At 39.5% G+C, this 19,149-nt stretch overlaps 1 protein-coding gene across 6 annotated transcripts in view; it reads left to right on the top strand.

Annotated features, from left to right (window-relative positions):
• The window catches only part of LOC308522433 (uncharacterized protein), a 118,659-nt gene that overhangs the window by 58,572 nt on the left and 40,938 nt on the right, over positions 1 to 19,149 (top strand). For 2 of the 6 annotated variants that reach the window (XR_013996243.1, XR_013996244.1), the window contains 2 exons: positions 1,786 to 1,877; positions 7,775 to 8,123. The gene's annotated coding sequence lies outside the window, so the exon portion shown is untranslated. Of the gene's footprint in view, positions 1 to 1,783; positions 1,878 to 7,774; positions 8,124 to 16,511; positions 16,854 to 19,149 lie in introns of those variants that run through there. The other 4 variants (XR_013996241.1, XM_081095912.1, XR_013996242.1 and 1 more) reach the window with 3 other exon arrangements.

Raw genomic sequence — 19,149 nt, 5'->3', positions numbered from 1 at the left:
AACACTGAGATGAAAATAACAAAAATATCTAACCCTGAAGAGTCCTTATTATGTGTCACGTGCTATATGATATATTTTAAGTGTGTTGACTTACTTGATCCTCACAACAATTTTATCAGTTATAGGTACTCCTACCACTTCCCCACCCCCTCCACCTCTGACTTTCCAGGTGAAGTAGAAGAGAATTATAGATATTAATAAGTTACAAGGTAGGCCGGGGAATTAGTGTTTGACCCTAGAGATAGAGATGTCAACCATTATACTCCACTGCCTCCTAGGGGATGGGGAGAGAGAAATTACCTCTGATTGGGGAGGGGTCAAAAATGATCTCTTGAAAAGAGACCCTTGAGCCAAGTCTTACATGATTAATAGGATTATGGCAGGTATAGTGATGGAGAGGGAAGGCCAGTTAGAGAACAATGGTAGAGGGGGCAGAGTTCAGGCTTGGGCAACTCAGAGCCTAGTGCAGCATTGGGAATACTCAAAAGGTGCAGTTGAGAGGTGGGGCAGTTGGGGGCTGAAAAAGAGAGAGGAGGACCAAGGAACTTGATCTGAATTCAGTAGGAACTAAGTATAAAATAGAGTAAAAGAATCATAATAAAAATCGAAAGAATGAATGTTAGTAAGGGGTAAATCATTATGAGGAGAGTTTCAATCAGCAAAGCCTTCTTAGAGGAACTGGATATTAGACTAGGCTTTCAAGTTGATGGGAATGTAGTAAATAAAGCATGTCACCAACCTGGAATACTATGATTTTAATAGGAGACTAGAACATAGGAAAAATGAGGAAAGCTGATAAAAGTCCATTTTTCATGCATCAAGAACTGCTGAGGGACAAAGTTAAATAAATAAACTCCCACCTCAGGCACCAGAGGAGGCAGAATAGAAGTGTTGCCCCCAATCATCTCCATCTCAGTTAATGGTTTACCATCCACTCTGCTGTTCAAGTGAAAAACATGACTATTATTTTGATCCATTTTCTTCTACTCACTCAAAAATACATCCTGAATCAGCCCTGGTTTGATTTTTTTAAAATATATTTTATTGATTTTTTACAGAGAGGGAGGGAGAGAGATAGAAAGTTAGAAACATCGATGAGAGAGAAACATCGATCAGCTGCCTTCTGCACATCTCTTACTGGGGATGTGCCCGCAACCGAGGTACATGCCCTTGACCGGAATCGAACCTGGGACCCTTCAGTCCGCAGGCCGACACTCTATCCACTGAGCCAAACCAGTTTTGGCGGTTTGATTTTTTTTTTTTATTAGGTTCCCCATAGAGTGGGACACCCAATGTGCTGTTTGAAGGCCTCAATCAGATCAAGTCACTTCCTGATTTAATATCCCCCAATAGCTGCCCACTGCTTTTAGAACACATTCCAACCTCCAAATCCCTCTGACTTCCAGGCTTAACTTTATTTTGCCTTTCATTATGCATCAGCCTTCCTGCCTTTCTTCTGTTCCTTAGACTCAAAAGCTCTTTCTCATTGTAGGGCATCTTTACTCTTTTATATTTATTTATTTATTTATTTATTTATTTATTTATTTATTTATTTATTTCTGTGGGGTAGGGCTGTCTCTCTTGCAATAGAAAATTAGCTCAAATATCCTAGCCTTCCCCTGGACAACCAACCTGATTTGTTAAGGCGCGGTTGACTGTCTTTGTATTTAGAATATTTTATTCAAATTAGTCTTTATCCCTCTACCCAATTATACTTTCTTCAGAGTTCTTTTAATTTCCTGAAATTATCTAAACCAATATCTGTCTATGTCTATCTCTCCCCAGAATAATGGAATGAATTTTGGCTCAAGAGAAAAGGACTTGCTTGGTTTATCCAGTGCTGCACACTCAGTGCCCAGCAAAGAGCTTTGAAAGTGGTAGGTGCTCAATAAATTATTATTAAATGGATGAAGAATGAATAAAAAGAATGGGAGTGAGGATGGCTTGAGTAATGGGCAGAAGATTATGTTTTATCCAATAAATGAAGTAGCTTGTGGAATAAGTCATGTGGATAATATTTCTAACTTTGCCCTATTTCATCAATTACCAAGTTGCTTTCTTCTTTGCATACCAGTTTATTGATGGTTGGTAGGTGGATTAAAAGGCTTTCAGGTTACAGGGGAAAAAACAAGCCTGAGATTTGAAATTAAAAAAAAAAATGGTGTTAGTTAATCCACGGGGTGGGTGAGAGCTCAGCCAGAATGCTCTTTGGAATCCAGACAATTCAGTGACAGTGACACTCTGGTACAAGTGTTGGGGGGTCAGATGAGATAAGTTTGTGACATGCGCAGTCACTCTGGATGGGTTTGGTTTTAGACAGTATTACATGGCGACATTTAAATCTGCATGGGAAATGCTCCCAGTTCCCTTCCTAGCAGGTATAGGATTACACCTTCAACAAATATGGGTATGTTTTGTCCAGTGTAGTTCTCCACTATCTTAACAGATGGAGTTTATTTTCTAGGAGAAATAGTGATTTCAAGGCAAGGAAGGGTTGTAGGAGCTATTTATGTTTACTTTTTAAAAGGAATACCTTCCTGGCAAGAAAGCAAGTAAATAAGCAAGCCGGCTCCACAGCTTTCTTGGAAGGAGTCAGCATGGCAGGTACGGGGAAACTCCTCTGGCCAGCCTTCGCTTCCTGTGCTTTCCTCACACTTGCGTTGGCACAGTTGGTGGAGTTTATTATTAGCCGCGTGTCCTACACGCCATTCATTCACAGAATATGGCCCTGGGAGAGAAATCTCCATGTGAAAATAAAATTGTCATTGTTTTTCATTTGCTTAGGGGGCATTTCACATAAAGGAAGAACAACCCTAAATAGAAAAGACCTCGATTCAGAAAACAAAACAAAAAGCCAAGGTGAGGAGAGAGAGAGAGACAGATGTTCTCAGTGGAGTCAGATTGGAACTGAAAAATGAAGGTTTTGTTTTGTGCAAAGCTAGTTGCCTTGCCAGTCTCAAGCTGGCACTGTGGGCCTGCTGGAGCTGCTGAGCCCGGCTGAGGAAAGGAGACAGTATGCTCAGCCTCCCCATGCGTCTCAATATGTTTTTGATTTTGTATTTTAAAAATAAGGTGAATGATCTTGAAAGAAAACCATTGCAGGTGATTTTATTCTTTGCTTTTTCTAAGGGACAATTAAAAGGCAATCCTGGTCCTATTCCAGAGACTTTCTCATTTCTTAGCACAACTGTAATTTAGGCACATAGAATAGTGCAATGGTGTTATTAGATATTATCGTGTTTACTTTATTCATGAAAATGTGTGACACACCTTATTTGTATTCTTTTTGAGGAAATGTCCTGGAGTGGGTTTTGTCCAAGTTCCTTTTTGTGCCTGTCATAAGGTGTGTGTTAGAATGTTAGTTCGTAGGAGTAAGAATAGCATTTCTTTTTTTTGGAGAAAGCATAATGATTTTGAGCTTTGAGGAGTTTCAATGGGCTATTGTTACAATGCTCCAGCCTACCAAATCCCACTGTGACACACTTCCTACCTCCAATGGCAGATATTTATATTTCAAATTAAATAAAACTATAATTAATTTTCTTTGGAAGAATGTTTGGAATGTTGTTTCTTCAGGATCTAGGGGGTAATTGGAGATACCCCAGGCTATCACAAAACCAGGGCTGGCGATCACTGCTTTAGTGATTAGCACTTTGTAAGCCTTTGAAAAATATTAAAACCAGGAGAGATTGTCTAATTTCTGGTGGGTGGATTCACATTAGTATAGTATAATGTGTTAACAAATACTCAGAAAGGAGGCTGTGGATCCAGGAAGATGGCTTTTGCAGAAGGCTTTTATCCAAATTAATTCAAAGAATAACAGGAACCATTGTGTATTGGGACAGAAGGAATAAGGTGACTCAATTAAGCGATAGAGAAATTTCCAGGAAAAAAAAGAATGTCTCATGTCAACCCAATACTAACAATAAAATTCTCATTACTGAAATCGATAATCCTCTAATAAATGCATAATAACTTCAAAAAGGATTATAAAGTATTTTTGTATGATTAAATATGCACTAAATATGGAAATCAAATACTGCTTTTCTTTGAGAATGATAAGGTTCTTTTCCATGTCTCTAAAGAGTATCTTAAATGAGAAGGATCAAAACAGTAATTTGAAATAAATTCACCTGCTGAATTTGTGCCTGAACTGACTACATTTACCTAATTTATTTTTGGCTTTTGCTTAGATCTAACCATGGTGACATGGAGAAACTAATGCCACAGTCTCCTGGGTTGCTGGGAGGTTTGTACAAGGCAGCAGTGAGCAAGTGAGGTGGTGCGTGCCCAGTAGGGGGGTCTTGCTCAGTAGGAGGTCTTTGGAGTTGGACTTAGGCAGAGTGTGAAGAACCACTGTGCAGTCTGGCTCCTTGGTACCACTAACCTGTTGCTATTTCATGGATCCAGGAAAACAATCTGGTCCCTCTCCACATTCGGAGTTGAGCCCAACACACTGGCAGTGGTGGATTGAGAGAGTTCAGAATCCACTTATTTGATACTAAAACCTAGATTGGGCCCTGACCGGTTTGGCTCAGTGGATAGAGTGTCGCCCTACGGACTGAAGGGTCCCAGGTTCGATTCCAGTCAAGGGCATGTACCTTGGTTACGGGCACATCCCCAATAAGGGGGTGTGCAGGAGGCAGCTGATCGATGTTTCTCTCTCATCAATGTTTCTAACTCTCTATTCCTCTCCCTTCCTCTCTGCAAAAAATCAATAAAATATATTTTTAAAAAAACCCCAAAAAACAAAAACAAAAAAAACCTAGATTGGCCCTGTGATTCTCAGGAATAGAGTCAGGACATTTAGTAGTGTTCAGAGATATACAGTTCATAGACCTACAGTTGGATCTGCAGTTTGCAAAGCAAAGTAAGTAAACAGGTAGACCAAGAGAGGATATGCAGCCCTGAAAACACTTCTGCTTTGTCTTTTGGCAGAGATGCCTGGTGTGGGCTTCCTGAGTTTTTTGCCTGGTGTTCTGCAGGAAAAGTCGCATTCCAGAAGATAGGCTGGCCTGTCATCCTGCTTCTGAAATGTCTAGAGGTGCTCTGACATCTAGAGGTTTCCTTCCCCAGCCTGTTTTCCTGAGATAATCCCCACCACCTGGTTGATAACACAGGTCACATCAGGCTAACACTTGGGTAGTCTTGCGTACATTCACCCTGTAACTTTTTTTGAGAGAAGAGAAGTCCCTGTTTCCTTTAAAAGAGGATATATGTCAATAAAGCTGAGAGAGAGAGAGATGGGGGGGGAGAGAGAGAGAGATGGGGGGAGATAGAGAGAGAGATGGGGGGGGAGAGAGAGAGAGAGAGAGAGAGAGAGAGAGAGAGAGAGAGAGAAGAGGAAAGAGAGAAAGGAGAGGAGGAAAGAGACAGGGGAAGAGAGGAGAGGAGAGGAGAGGGGAGGAAGGGAAGAGAGGACATCTAACATTAATATAGAAAGGGATCCCTTTCACTTTGAACCTCTACTTATCTTTACCATCTAGACCTACAGCTACAAATACAAGTGAAGTCCAACTTCAGAACCACAATGATGCTATGGTCCTGAAGGTCCCAGTGTCTGGATACTTTTCACTCATTTATTTATATATATTTGTTACTGCTGTTCAATTTTCATTCATGTGGTTTACCTCTTAGCTCTCTTTTATTTTTGTATTTATATCTTATATTTTAGGATTTGGGGTCCAAGATACACTGCAAACTTGAGGGAGAATAAAACTAGATACGTTGATGAAAATAGCCATTTCCTTCCTAGGCCAGAAGCACTTGGAAGGGGAGCAGTGAACTTTCTGGGTGGCTGCCAGTCTGCTTTGGGCTACTTAGGTTCTCAGTCTATGGCTCAGTTCATTGGCACCAGAAGCCATGGTTCCAAGATGAAGGCTTGAGCCTCACTTGGGCCAGGTTGCTGCATATGTTTCCAACAGTTTGTATGGGGATTCAATGCAACCCCTATGGAAATTCTGGTGTTGAAGGGGACTGGTGAACATCTCAGTAACAAGGGTAAAATCCAGCCCATTCCTGGAAAAACAAAGCCTGTGGCCTCGGGTCAATTTTTTGCAATTGGACAGAACATGCTGCCACTTACAATGTAAGCTTGTTTCTCAACCTCCCTGCATCTCTGTTTCCTCATCTGTAGAATGGAGATAAGATTTGATCCCTTTCTACCTCACCAGGATCTGTGAAGATTAGATAATGGTTGTAAAGTCCTTGTACAAAGGTAAAAGCATTATCATTAAGAAGGAGATTAGTCAACAAATAAAAAAGACAATATTGGAAGGACCTCCCAAAGAGCATTGCCTAAACATTTTCGAATCAGTATCAGCCCTTTGCAGTCTCATCCATTCTGAGTTTGGTTTAGTTATACAAAAAAGTTAGATGTGAATCTTTGACCTTTCTATTTGTTTATAAGGTTAAAAAATAGTTTGATAGCAAACATTTGTATTAATAAAAACGAGAGTGGGCTTTGAATCTGAAACAGGTTTTATTTGAAAAAGGCGGCGAAGGCTTAGGTCTCCAGGAACATATGGGCCGCTGAGGAATATTTGCATGTATTTGATCTGCAAGCATGCTTCGGTGATCTTCACAGTATACCTTGGAGTTTAAGTCGTAGCTCCGCAGCCTAATTCACTCTCCCCAGCTTGATTATGGCACACAGCGACAACTTCATTTTTAGCATTAAAAAAAAAATCCTCTTCACTTAATTCAGACAGTGACCTGCAGGCCTCATTCTGACTGAAGGAGCCATTCAGAATACTTGCAGACAAAAGCAGGGCTTTTTCCTAGCAACCAGATCAAAGCCAAATCTCCCAGAATAGCTCCCGCCCAGGTTTCCTTTGGCGCATAGGTTCACAGGGATTCTAAGGCCTGTGGTCTCCAGTTCAAACTACTCTTTCAAACTGCAATGGCAAGGAAAACGGAGGAATTTTTGCAGTCTGAAAACTGGAGAGCGTTGCAGGAGCACTTAATCTTGGGAGAGCACGGTGGTCATTTGGAGCATCCCTAACTTTATTATCGCCTGCATCTGCGTGTCCATTCTGTTGGAGTCCCACAGAATGAGGTCTCTGTTTCCTCTCTGCCAGTACCTAATATCAGCTATGCCCAGGAGCCGGCTGATGAAGACTTCCTGTTTGTTTTGAGTCACTGTGAGAGTGATAAATATACTTCAGCTTTCTGCTTCGAGAGGAAAGAAACCAGCTGCCCTGAACTAAAGAAAAAAAAAAATGCAGAAATTCCACTGAATGGCCCTGTTATCATAGAGTTTCAAGGGCAGCATCAAAATGAAAACTATAAGCCAGGGCAAAGTAAATAATTTCCATATTAAAGCATCTTGCTGCATGCACAGGCCTGAGTTGTTTGTCTTTAATCATTTAGGGGAACCATGCATTTTTCACTCTTCTAAGGCTAACTCGGCAATGTTTAGAAATTTAAAAAAAAAAATGTGAACTTAAACGGACAGAGTAATGGTGAGCTAAATAAATAAACAATTACAGTTGTGGTTTTTTGATCTGACCACAAGCTTCTAATGCCACTTTTGCCTGCACATATGATGCTTCTGGAAAAACCGTCCTGTTTATGCTGTCAGTGGCATCCAATGTTGCATTGAGTCATTTACATATGCGATTATTTGGATATAGAGTAGCCCGAGAACAAAAGGATACCATACAATTATTTAAAACAAGAACAACAGGAAGTCCTTGATAGCTTAAATAGTGCTTCTTAAATAAAGCTGTGGAGTTTTGTGTTTCATCTCATTTTGTCCTTTTATTTTGAACAGGTTTTGAATTTGTGTGGAATTTCCATCTTAACTTCGACCTGGAGAACAGTGAATTTAGGAAGCCTGTTGATCTGAATGTCTTGATCACTGCATTCTGGCTCCCTGGCTCCTGTCTTTTCTTTTTTTTCTAAGTTGAGTGTAGGCTTAACTTCCAGAAGTCATAAGTTGAAAAAGATGGCAACAATGTGATTGTGCTTGGAGTGGGTATGAATTACTTATTTCCTCCCAAAACCTATAGTCTTTTAAAGCAATTTATAATAGTAGCAGGAGAAGAATTTATTAATAATCTCCAGTAGAATTTTTGTTCAAATAAAGGAAATGTCTAATAAACAAGTTCAAAATAGTTATCAACAACACTTTTAATTTGTCAAATTATTGATGCAGATATGGAGACAGGATGCTGTGTGTTGGCCTTCTGACAACGTACCTGGTCATATTTATAAACAGAGACAAGTACACATGAATTGTTGTGTATAAAGGTTACCCAACATCTTGGAGTCAACGACTGGAACATGGCAAATTCCAACATTTCCCATGATCCTTACTTGTCTCTGGTTCTGGTTGTCAATGGGAACAGGAACCGTTTGCTGTCTGTCCTGTGCCAGTGGTGGTGACTCCAGCAACGACGCTCCTTCGTCGTTACAGTGCTAAAGGCTTGATGGAGACTGGGTCCTTACTGTTGAAAAGCTCACATTAAACATTGGTGTGACATTGGCAACTTTTAAGGAGGCCATGCATTTAGAAATGTTCAGCACATTAGTTAAAACAAAGCCAAATATAGGAAATTTGTTTTACTTCATAGATATGTTGTGATGTGTGTCTTTTTTATATTCTAACTTTGCTGACATAAGGAAGAGGAGAAAAAAGCATTTTTAAACATGATTGAGGATGGAAGGGTCAAACGTCTAAATAGCATATTTTCTGTCATAATGTATGACCTTAGAAAAAATAGAATCAGAGAATGGATGGTAATAGGAGAGGAAAACAAGAGTGAAGCCAGCATTTTCAGGGTAGGAAAGAAGGATATAAAATAAACTTATGAGATGAACGTTATTTGCTAAGATAAGTATACCCGGCGACAATTTTAGGGGGTATATTGGCCTCTGTACATTAAAAAATGAGGTTAAATTTGATAGAAATACATGAGATGAGGGTTTAGGTGAGGTTTTTTTTGTAAAAACCTATCATTTAAAATAAATTGCAACGCAATTGGGTGGGACCTATCACTTACCAAATATAGAAAGGCGTGAAAAAACCACCCATTACCTTTTCAGCGCTATTGAATGTCAAATATTTAGTGTTGAAGTGAAACTATTATGGTAACATTCTACACATATAAAGCCACCATTCTTCTTAGCAATAGTCTTTGCTTAATAGGTTCAAAACTGGCTGTGGTTGGGATGGCACACTTGTGAGCTAGCCTTAGGAATGATGGATCTGTAGAAATGTCACCCATTAATTACCAACATCCATTTCTTTTCTTTCTTTCTTTTTTCTTTTCTTTTTGGCTAATCCTTACCCGAGGATATTTTTCCATTGATCTTTAGGGAGAGTGGAAGAGAGAGGGAAAGACAGACAGAAACATCGATGTGAGAGAAACACATCGACTGGCTGCCCCCTGCACACGCCCCAACCAGGGCGCAGGCCAGGGTGGAGCCTACAACCGAGGTATGTGCCCTTGACCGGTATTGAACCCAGGACCCTTTGATTCACAGGTTGATGCTCTATCCACTGAGCCAAACTGGCTAGGGCCCAACAGCCATTTCTCATGATTGAATAAGAACACAGGAATCACAGCCTAGATTTGCATATTACACTACAATTTACACAATGTGTTTCCTTGCAACATTTCCCATGATCCTTACTTGTCTCTGGTTCTGGTTGTCAATGGGAACAGGAACCGTTTGCTGTCTGTCCTGTGCCAGTGGTGGTGACTCCAGCAACGACGCTCCTTTGTGGGGCAGAAATATTCCTCACGCTGCCTGACGACCTGTCAGGAGTATCTTCTTGTAAAGCAGATGCTGCCAACCAGTATTTTCATGTATACTAACTGGTAGCAAAGTGAAATGCAAGTGCGTGCCATAGCAATTCATTCCCTGTTTCCCTGAACTTAATCATGACCCTGCATTCCTGACCCCAGGAGTTTTAGATAATTCTATTGAAGAAGGTGAAGAATAGGCAGGGAAGCACTATAGGGTTTTTAGAATCAGTTATTGTCCGAGTGAAAGGTTTGAAAAAGAATGCATTTATTAGAAGTATTGGGGGTCGGGAGGGGGGATGTTTTTCACACCTGTTTTCACACCTCTGAGGTGATAAGTCCAGCCCTTACCAACTAGAATGGCAAGTTTCACACTGAACCCACCCAAGTATATTCCTACAGTCTCCGAACTCATTTATTCTACGAGAAAGGCAATGAGACCTCTCGCACCAACCCGTGGCTGAGAGAGGTCTCTGCCATCTTTGCCCTCCCATCTTCCAGATGTGGATGCCATCTTCGGCATCTCATATATGAATCTCCAGGGTGATGTACTAGGTCTCTCATGACATTGGTTCTAGATCTACAATCTTCTTTGTCTTCTTTTTTTGAATTGATTTTAGAGGGGGAGGAAGGAAGGGAGAGGGAAAACATTGATGTGGGAGAGACACATCCATCGATTGTCTCCCACACACAGCCTGACCGAAATTGAACCTGTAACCTCAGTAAGTGCCCTGACTGGGAATCAAACCTGTGACCCATGGGGGAAAATGCTCCAACCAACTGAGCCACAACTAGCCAGGGCTCTCCTATTGTTAATCTTGATACTCTGTGAAGTAGACATCCGAGTTGGCAATTTTACCAACACGCAGTTTCTATGTCTTAGATGTTATGTCTATCCTACCTTAGTCACTCACTGACATAGATATAATTTATTTCTCATCATCTCTCATCTCTCAAAATGGCCTATCTGATTACAGTTTAGCATCCCATAATATTATAACTGGCATAACCTCAGAGATGACATAGGGCAATGCCTAATAATCAACTAACAGAACTCTTGATTTACAAACCCCAAACCTGATCCTCACCATTTTTCTTCAGCTCAGTAAATGCCAACTTCATCTGTGTAGGAGTTGGAAATGACTTATCCTTGATTCCTTACTACCTTTACCACCCTATGTCTAATCCATCAGTAAAAGTTATTTATTTGCTGTCCTGAATACATTCTTTCCCAAAAGCCACCACCACCTCTTGCCTTGATATGCTAAGAGCCTGTAAGTTGTCCCCTTGCTACATATTCTCTCACACTTCCCTGTGTTATTGTCTACATGTTATTTTCTGAGATTTTATTGATTTACTTCCTTTGAGATTTTCTGGCTCTGCTACTTACTACTGGGATGTGGAAGTTCCAGGAGAGTGCAGGGTATAGAGTACACTGTAGCACATATAATTGTTCCTACAACATTGCAGGCTCTCTCAATGAATATTTGTTGAATAAATTAATCTCCTCCTACACAGACTGGAAATATGAGTCACAGTGAAGTTAAGTGAATTTCTTAGGCTCACAAAATTAGTTAGTAAATCTACAACGACAAGTTAGGTCTCTTGAATCTCAGTCTAAATCATTTGTTGTTGTACCACATATGGTTAGTATTGTTACTACCATGTGAAACTGTATTATATTGACTTAAGGAGTCCAGTACTCATAGGCCCTGGCTTATACTATGAGGCTGACTGGGAAGTGAGTGAAACTAAATAGAAGATCAGTAACTAAGTGGGTGGCTAATGTCCAACACAGACCTGTTGTGCCAAATTCTACTCTTCAACAAAGTTATAGCTTCCATCCGGTGCAGGTAATTAGCCTGAAAAACTCCTGCACACTGGAACCTTCTGATGATCATTCAATACCACTTTAGTTGTGATGTCACCTTCTAATATAGAAGCATTTAATTTTCATGCTTGTCTCTGAGAAGTAAGTACAGTTCCACCTTCCAAGGCATATTTTTCCTTCTTTTCTTATGTTTTAATTCAAATTTTCTAGCTTCTTCTGAGACCCTGTTTATTCAAACAACTGCAGCTCTTTCTTACTCCCCTAGCTTTTACCTCTTCACTGCCTTCATTTGCATGCTTGACCTTTAGAGTGTGTAGACCTCCGATTGAACAAGGCCGCCTCATTGACTAGCTGTTTGACAATGGACAAATTACTTACTTTCTCTGAACCTTGATTTTCTCACCCATAAAATGGGGATAAGGAAGGACAATTGTGCCAATTAAATTAAAAAAAGAAAAACATATGTAAAGAACTCCCTGACACAGAGTATGCACTAAATGGTAGCTATAAATATTATAATCAGATTTCCTTTAACTAAGAAACATTAACATAAATGCAAACATCACCCAAAATTTTCTCAGCTCCCCTATCCCTAAATAACCCTCATTTGCTCATCATTTATATTCATGGGCAAAATTCTTAAAAAATATGCTCTATATTTATTGCCTTCCTTTTCTCATAATACTGTTGTATCTGAACAGACTGGGAAGCGTGTGCTTTCTAGTGTCAAATGTTACACTCTTGATTTTTCTATGCAAACCATGGTTATTATTAGAGTTGTTCTATTTCTCATGTATCTGTGTTCTTTCATCGCAACACGAGTGCCAGTCCTTCAGGAGAATGAGCCAATGAGCCAAAGTTCACGAAACTAGCTATAGCCCCAGAGAACTGGGATTACCTCCCAAATGTCCCATAGTCTTTCATATCATGGGAAGAGCTTATGGAGGTGAGGTGAGGCATTGGGTAAACTTACTGGGAGGGGGGTTAGTAGACAGAGTTCTAGTCAATGTCAACATCGTTTAGATTAAAGGGGGATGTGCAATTATTTGAGGGAGACTGAAATAGAAATTCAGACAGAGCTTAATTATGAAAAAAGGAAATATAACTCATGAAGAGATACTTCCCAGGGTGACGTGCCAATTTATAAAGGTAAGGATGCTACTGGAAGGTGAATCTGAAGGAGGGATTTCATAGGAGGTTAGTGGACAATAGTGACCCAGCACCATAGCAAAACAACTGTTAGAAAAAGTGAGAAGTAAGATTTCCCCTCATTGCTGCCAGGAAACCTGGTCATAGATTGGGTAGATCTCTCCATGGAAAGAGACTTCATCCAAGGACCCTGAGCAACACTGGGCAGCTGGCTCAGTGTAGGTAGGTAGCAATAACTTATTAGGTTTGCTTAGTTTCTTTTCATTAAGAGAGCATAGCAACCATTCTTCTTGCAAGTGTGTTTTCCAAGTATGTGCTGGCAGGCGGGGAGGGGCTCAAAACCAAAGATATAAAAAGTTTCTAGAAATTCACTTGGGCTCTCAGTGCCACAGGCGTCTCTGGATAAAAGGAAGCTACCCAAAAAATTAAACTCAAGCAGCATCATAGGCTGTGCTCCAGTCTACCGCTCTACCCCCAAATGCTTCATAGTTGCCTTGGTCAAGCACAAACCATCAGCCCCATGTTTACGCAAATCATACTTAGTGAATGAAATGCCTACCACATCTTTTCTTCTAACAACTAAAATTGTTTTGACATAGAGTTTCAGTTGTTTTATTTTAGTTGGAATAATACCAAAAGCCAGTTCTTGAAGATGAAACCGTGTCAATGTTAATCAGGCAAAGGTATATCCTGGTCTCACGTGAAGCACCATGGACATTTTGAGGTCTCTGAGGTGCCTTGTTATGTGGTAGTTTCACTTGCAACTAGGATGAGTTTGCTTGAATAGAGAATCTATCTCCTTTTATTATTTTGTATTATATTTATCATTCTCTTATCTTCACTATGTGCCAAACAGTTTTCCGTGGAATGATTTAGTCTAATCATTAAAAGAAGGCAATATTCTTTTGGTAGATGACTGTTTTGTCTGCATTATAACATATAATTTGCTTTTTTTCTTTGTACTATTGTTCCAGAAGAGATTCATCTTTAATTAGTTTGAGGTGTACTGTGGCATACCTTGGTCTCCAAGTCAAAGATTTTCCTTTTTCAAAATCAGATGAATTCTGAGTTGACAAGGTAAAAAAATCTGTGGTAAGATTAAAAACGCTAAGATTTTCCATTAAGAAGTTGCTTCTAGGTTGCTACAATTTAGCACTTCAGCTACTGAACACCTATTAAAGAAATGCTTGTTTGCATTATGTTAGATGTAAATTAGGTGACTCACTTTCTCCATCTCTTTCTCTATATTTATTTTTAATTCTATTCTAAAGCAGGAACTAGAACCAAATGAAATTAAAGCCTCCTTTTGGTTTGATTGGTCTAATATTCTTCGATGAGCAGAGTATGACTCACAGCCTGTCCCCTTTTTATTAATAATTAAATTGAGACATTGAAAGATTATATAAACTTATAGTAGCAGATTAAATATCAAGACTGTAGTCCACTGAACAGCACTGCTATGTTTAAAACAGGTATTTCCAATATTGTCCTCAGATGATTTTAATATTTGACATTATAGGATGGATATAGAAAAGTACAGTAATTAAAAACAAACATCATATTTTATTTTAGTTTTGTTGGAAAGGGGTTTTCACTTTGGATGGAAAAGAAGGTAAGATCCATAATGTGCCTGTAACATTTATTTTTTGCATTTGCTGCATTGACAAATACTTCTGTTATAAGTGGTGACCAGTTCTTCTTTATTTTAGAAAATGTTTTTGTTTCTCTCTTAACCAAAGTAAAATTCATGTTTGTTATAGAAAATTTAGTAGGTAACAATATATGAAATGAAAAATTTAGAAACCACCCACAATTATATAATCATAACTGTTGTTAATATTTTGGTTCACTTAATTACAAATATTTCATCTGTGCATGTTATGTTATATGCACATTTTAAAAATATAAATCCTACTGTAATTTATAAAATCTCTTTTTATGCAAGATCATATATTGAATTTATTTTAGTATCATTAAATATTCTTTCATACCACTCTTTACCTTGGCTGCATCATGATTTATTTAGTTAAATCCCTATTGTTGAGCATTTAGTTTGTTTCCAATCTTTTCAAGATTCTAAACATGCTTGGCAGAAATGTTTCATGTAGTCAAATATTTGTCTATGCTCTTGATTATTCTTGTAAGACATATCTCTAGAAGTGGAACTGCTTTTAGTTCACATTAGTAGCCTTTTCTTCAGAAAGGTTACACTAATTCACATGTGAATTAGATTGTAGCTAATTACTTTAAAACCTCATAGCTATTCCTCTTGTGGCAACCAAACATACCGACTTGTGTGGTGTGGCCAGTTGGTAATTCAAGGGTCAGAAATAAATGGCTAAATTCTGCAATGCCGTGATTATTTGAGGCATATTAATTTGGCACAATTCTTTTAGCTGTCTGCTTTTGGCTGGTGTTATCTGGATCCATCAGATGTTTTACTATTCTTCTGCAAGAAGCCTCAAATAAATTGAAAAAGGGAGCCTGTCAGTTGCAGTCTAACATGGTATATTAACACTCAATCCAAATCCAGGCAAATGTCATCCATTAATCACAGGCCAATATAACAAGCAAGAATTGTGATATTAACCAGGAAAAGGTTCAAGGATAACTCTGAAGCAGAGCATCTGACCTATTCACCCAGGAGGCTATCACACAAATTAACGTGCTCAACATTAGCACTGGCAATGCTCCCAAGGCTCGTCCAGGCTTGCTGCTCAGAGGACATGGGCAGGAAGAAGACCCAGACATAATTTCATCTTTCAATCTTGACATTTCTTTCCAAGCTTTGAAAATTTCCTCTGCAAATTTTACTAGATGGAGGGTGGCAGAGATCATGTATCATTCACATTTTCAGATTCCAAATTGTGAAATAAACAAAAATGGGTATTAATGTTTTCATCTGTGTCTATGAACCTCTCCATAAGGCACGCAGTCTATCTGTGAGTCATGCAGCAGAGAAGAAAAATGAAAATATCAAACCTTCCCCCACTTCCACCCCTAAAAATGTTTCTAGCCTCAAAAAGGAACTTAGTTCTCGGCAATTTTAGCCTAAAAATGCTTCTTCAGCTTTTCTTAGACTGGCCACCTCAAAATGCAAGTGAAGACAAAACTGGCCCATAAGATTAATTTTTGGTAATTGAATTTACATCTTGAAAACTAAGCTGTTTCACTTCCTCATGAAAAAAACCAAATTTCTTAAAGATAGGCTTCCATTCCATGTTTGTAACCCATAAGGTGCCGAGTCTTTTCTGTGTATTTTGTGGAGTGAAGGAGAATGTCCTATGTCTTCACAAAAGGAAGGTGTTGTTATTACTGGCAGTGCCTTGTGGTGGCGAGAACACCTAGATATGCCGCCTCGGAGCCCCAGCTTCTCCTCCCTGCTGTTCCAGTATGAGCCGTGCCACCTCCGCCGAGTTAATAAATCTCTGGGAACGTTAGTGTCCATGGTTATAAAATGATGATACGAATTAATGTTTCTCCTTAGAGAAAGGGTTGTTTGATGATTAGTACATTTCAAGTGATAAGTATTATTAATGTTATTATTATTTTGTTCAATGTCTTACTGTTTTCCTTATCAAACTTCTTATTTCCCAGTGTTGGGGTTGGAATGGTAACCTAAGTCAACCCTCTTTGTAGCTAGTGCTTTATTTTCTTAAATTTTGTAAATTTTCATTTTCTTAAATTTTATTTTCTTAAAATTTGAAATGATATATATTTTTTACTTCATTTAACTATTATTTTTTCTCTCTTCCCTTTCCTTCTTTTTTAAATTGAAGGATAACAAACTTGCAGAAAAATGCCCAAGTCCTAGGTGGAGAGGCCCATATAAACATCATCTTCATCCAGGGGTCATGCATACCCTTTCTAACCTGCTACCTATATTTCCTGCCCCACGAGGACCGGAAGCCCACCTTCCAGCACTATTCCTCCATTTCCCGTGATGCTATGCCAAAGGGCAGTGGCATCAGGGCACCTGCTAAGCTTTGTGACACAACAAACTGCTTAAACTCTTGCTGGCTTCAATTCTCATCTTTGCAAAACAGGAGGTTGAACTTTTAAGAATTTTTTTTCCATCTCAACATTTAACGATTCTTCTAAAGGACACTCTGTTTATCTAGGTTAGTATTATTTTTGTACAACATCTTCTGTGGTTTGTTAGTTCAGGTGGAGCTTCACTGAAGCCTGTTCTAAATGAAAGGTGTCCAGTTAACCCTCTACTCTACCACAGAGACAAACACCCCTGTGACCTCACCAGCCACATAAACATGGTCCCAGAGGAGTAGATGCCAGAGGACTGATGAGCTGAGGAACTAAGGGAGCTCCCCGCTCCTCTGCTTGGTGCGTTGGGCAACATCTCATCACACAGAGTGCAAAATTCTCTATAACTTGATTGTTTTAGATCCCTCACTCAGTTGTAGGAAGAATATGAACTGCCACTTAGCAATTAAAATACTGTCTGGGTAGCAACAGCGAGTACTTCAATGCTAGGATTGAAATATCCTTTCTGCCTTAGTGATCTATCTAGAAGGAACCTGCAGGTCTACGACGTCTGTCCTCAGAAACTGAGAGTGAGGAAGAACAGATTAGGATAACTTCCTCCAAAAGTCAACAGAGGAAGCGTTGCCACCTTCCTCCACAGTCTTGCAACACGTGCTCGGCCATGGGTTGAGTTTTCTGTAGTTCTAAGGGTCCCCAAGCATGAGCCGTTTACTTAGATACTTTTATTTTATGATCTTTCTTGAATGATTCCTTCAAAGGGAAAGACTCAGTTTGACAGCCACCAAACAAATGAGTGAATCAGAACCTACTTTTCAATCGACCCAGAAACCCAAGTACTCTGCCCCTGATGTTAAGTGTACAAATTTTCAGCGCTCAAGGGACATATTACCCCAGCACTTCTGGCAACCGTCCTCACTCAGGACACAGGCCTTTACCTGGGACCCAAAGTAATTTCTTTCCCAAGATGCTCATGTGGTGAGGTCAGAACTCAAATTTCTTTTCCTTGAGAAATGCTGGGTAGAAATGCATGGCCCAAAGGAACAATGAGAACTTAATTGCTCCCAATCAGGGTGCCTCCAAGCATGTTTGCCATTTATGGCCACGGCTGCCCAGGATAGGGGCCCTGGTGAGCCACAGATTCACAATATATGTTGTGCCACATCTTGATCCAACTTTAGGAAAAGTAGGAGGCACATTTCCTCCTCTGGACTCTTTTGGAAAGGGACTTTTAGCTCCTCCTGCAGGGGAAACCCAGATTCAACAGGAGCCCGGCATTGTCCCCTCTGCAGCCTTGTTAGTTGAGGAGAATGCTTTCTGCTTACTTTTGTCAAAGTTGCTTAAATACAATTACACTCCCAACCAGCATTTCCCCCAGCTCCTCCAATGTCAAACAAGAAACCCAACCCCCAAATCTAAACACCAGACAAGTAGCTTGAAAAATGAAAATAAATTTTCAAATCCAAAAGCCGTGTGCTTCTGTGATTGAAAATCTTTTTCTTAGCGAGTGGGAGTCGCTTTCATCATTGCTGGTCATATGGTTTTGTTTTTCCTTTCTGGTGGAGAAGTTTTCTAGGGTATTTTTCAAACTTTCCAGCTTAGCAAAGCGTTGGCTAAAATTGAAAAGAGAACTAGGCGTTGGGTTGGAGGCAGCATTAGGTTTGTTCTTGTGGGGGGGCAGGTTGCTGACACAGCGAAAATAAGACAAAACATTTGAAACTTCTGGCTTTGTACTTCTCAAATGCCTCTTTTAGAAATCGCTTAAGTCGTTATTAACATCCACCACCCACCTTCCCTTTTCGGTCCTGACATTGGGTAATAATAGATAATGTTGACATATGTTCCCTGCTGGTCCGAAATACTATACTTCTGTGAAAGGTAACATTTTCAAGCTATGACAAAATGTATTTTACTTGGACAGAGCATTAGTTATTGGACTAATCTCCGAATGTGGGCTGTGGGGCAAAAGTTTTAACATTTCAGTTGTGGGAGAAAGTTTGTTGGGAGAGTAAAAGCATCAGTATGGGGTGCGTTTAGCTTTCACCATTTCTAGAAGCATTGGCTTCGTGTCAAACTCTTATGTCCTTAGGAATGTGAAGGAAACATTCCCAGTATGTATGAAGAACAGCTGTCCATGGACACAGCAACTTTTAAAAATGATTATACCCAACTTTACTGCAGTATGGATTATGGAATCAAAAAATATTTTTCACTGTGTACCCAAGAATTCTGTTTTATGGGCCAGTTTTAAAGCTTTTAACTGCATGAGACATATGCCGCAGTTCTGTTGTTTGTTCTCCATGTGATGTATTCTGAAATATGTTGAGAGAGAGAGAGAGAGAAAGAGAATGAAATTCTTCTGATCAAATGTGGTCCTCAAACCACGTTTGAAACTAATTTAGGGGATGAATAAGGAAA

Source organism: Myotis nattereri, assembly GCF_964212035.1.
Source record: "Myotis nattereri genome assembly, chromosome: 7".
Lineage (NCBI taxonomy): Eukaryota > Metazoa > Chordata > Mammalia > Chiroptera > Vespertilionidae > Myotis > Myotis nattereri.
This window is presented reverse-complemented; position numbering and strand designations above follow the sequence as displayed.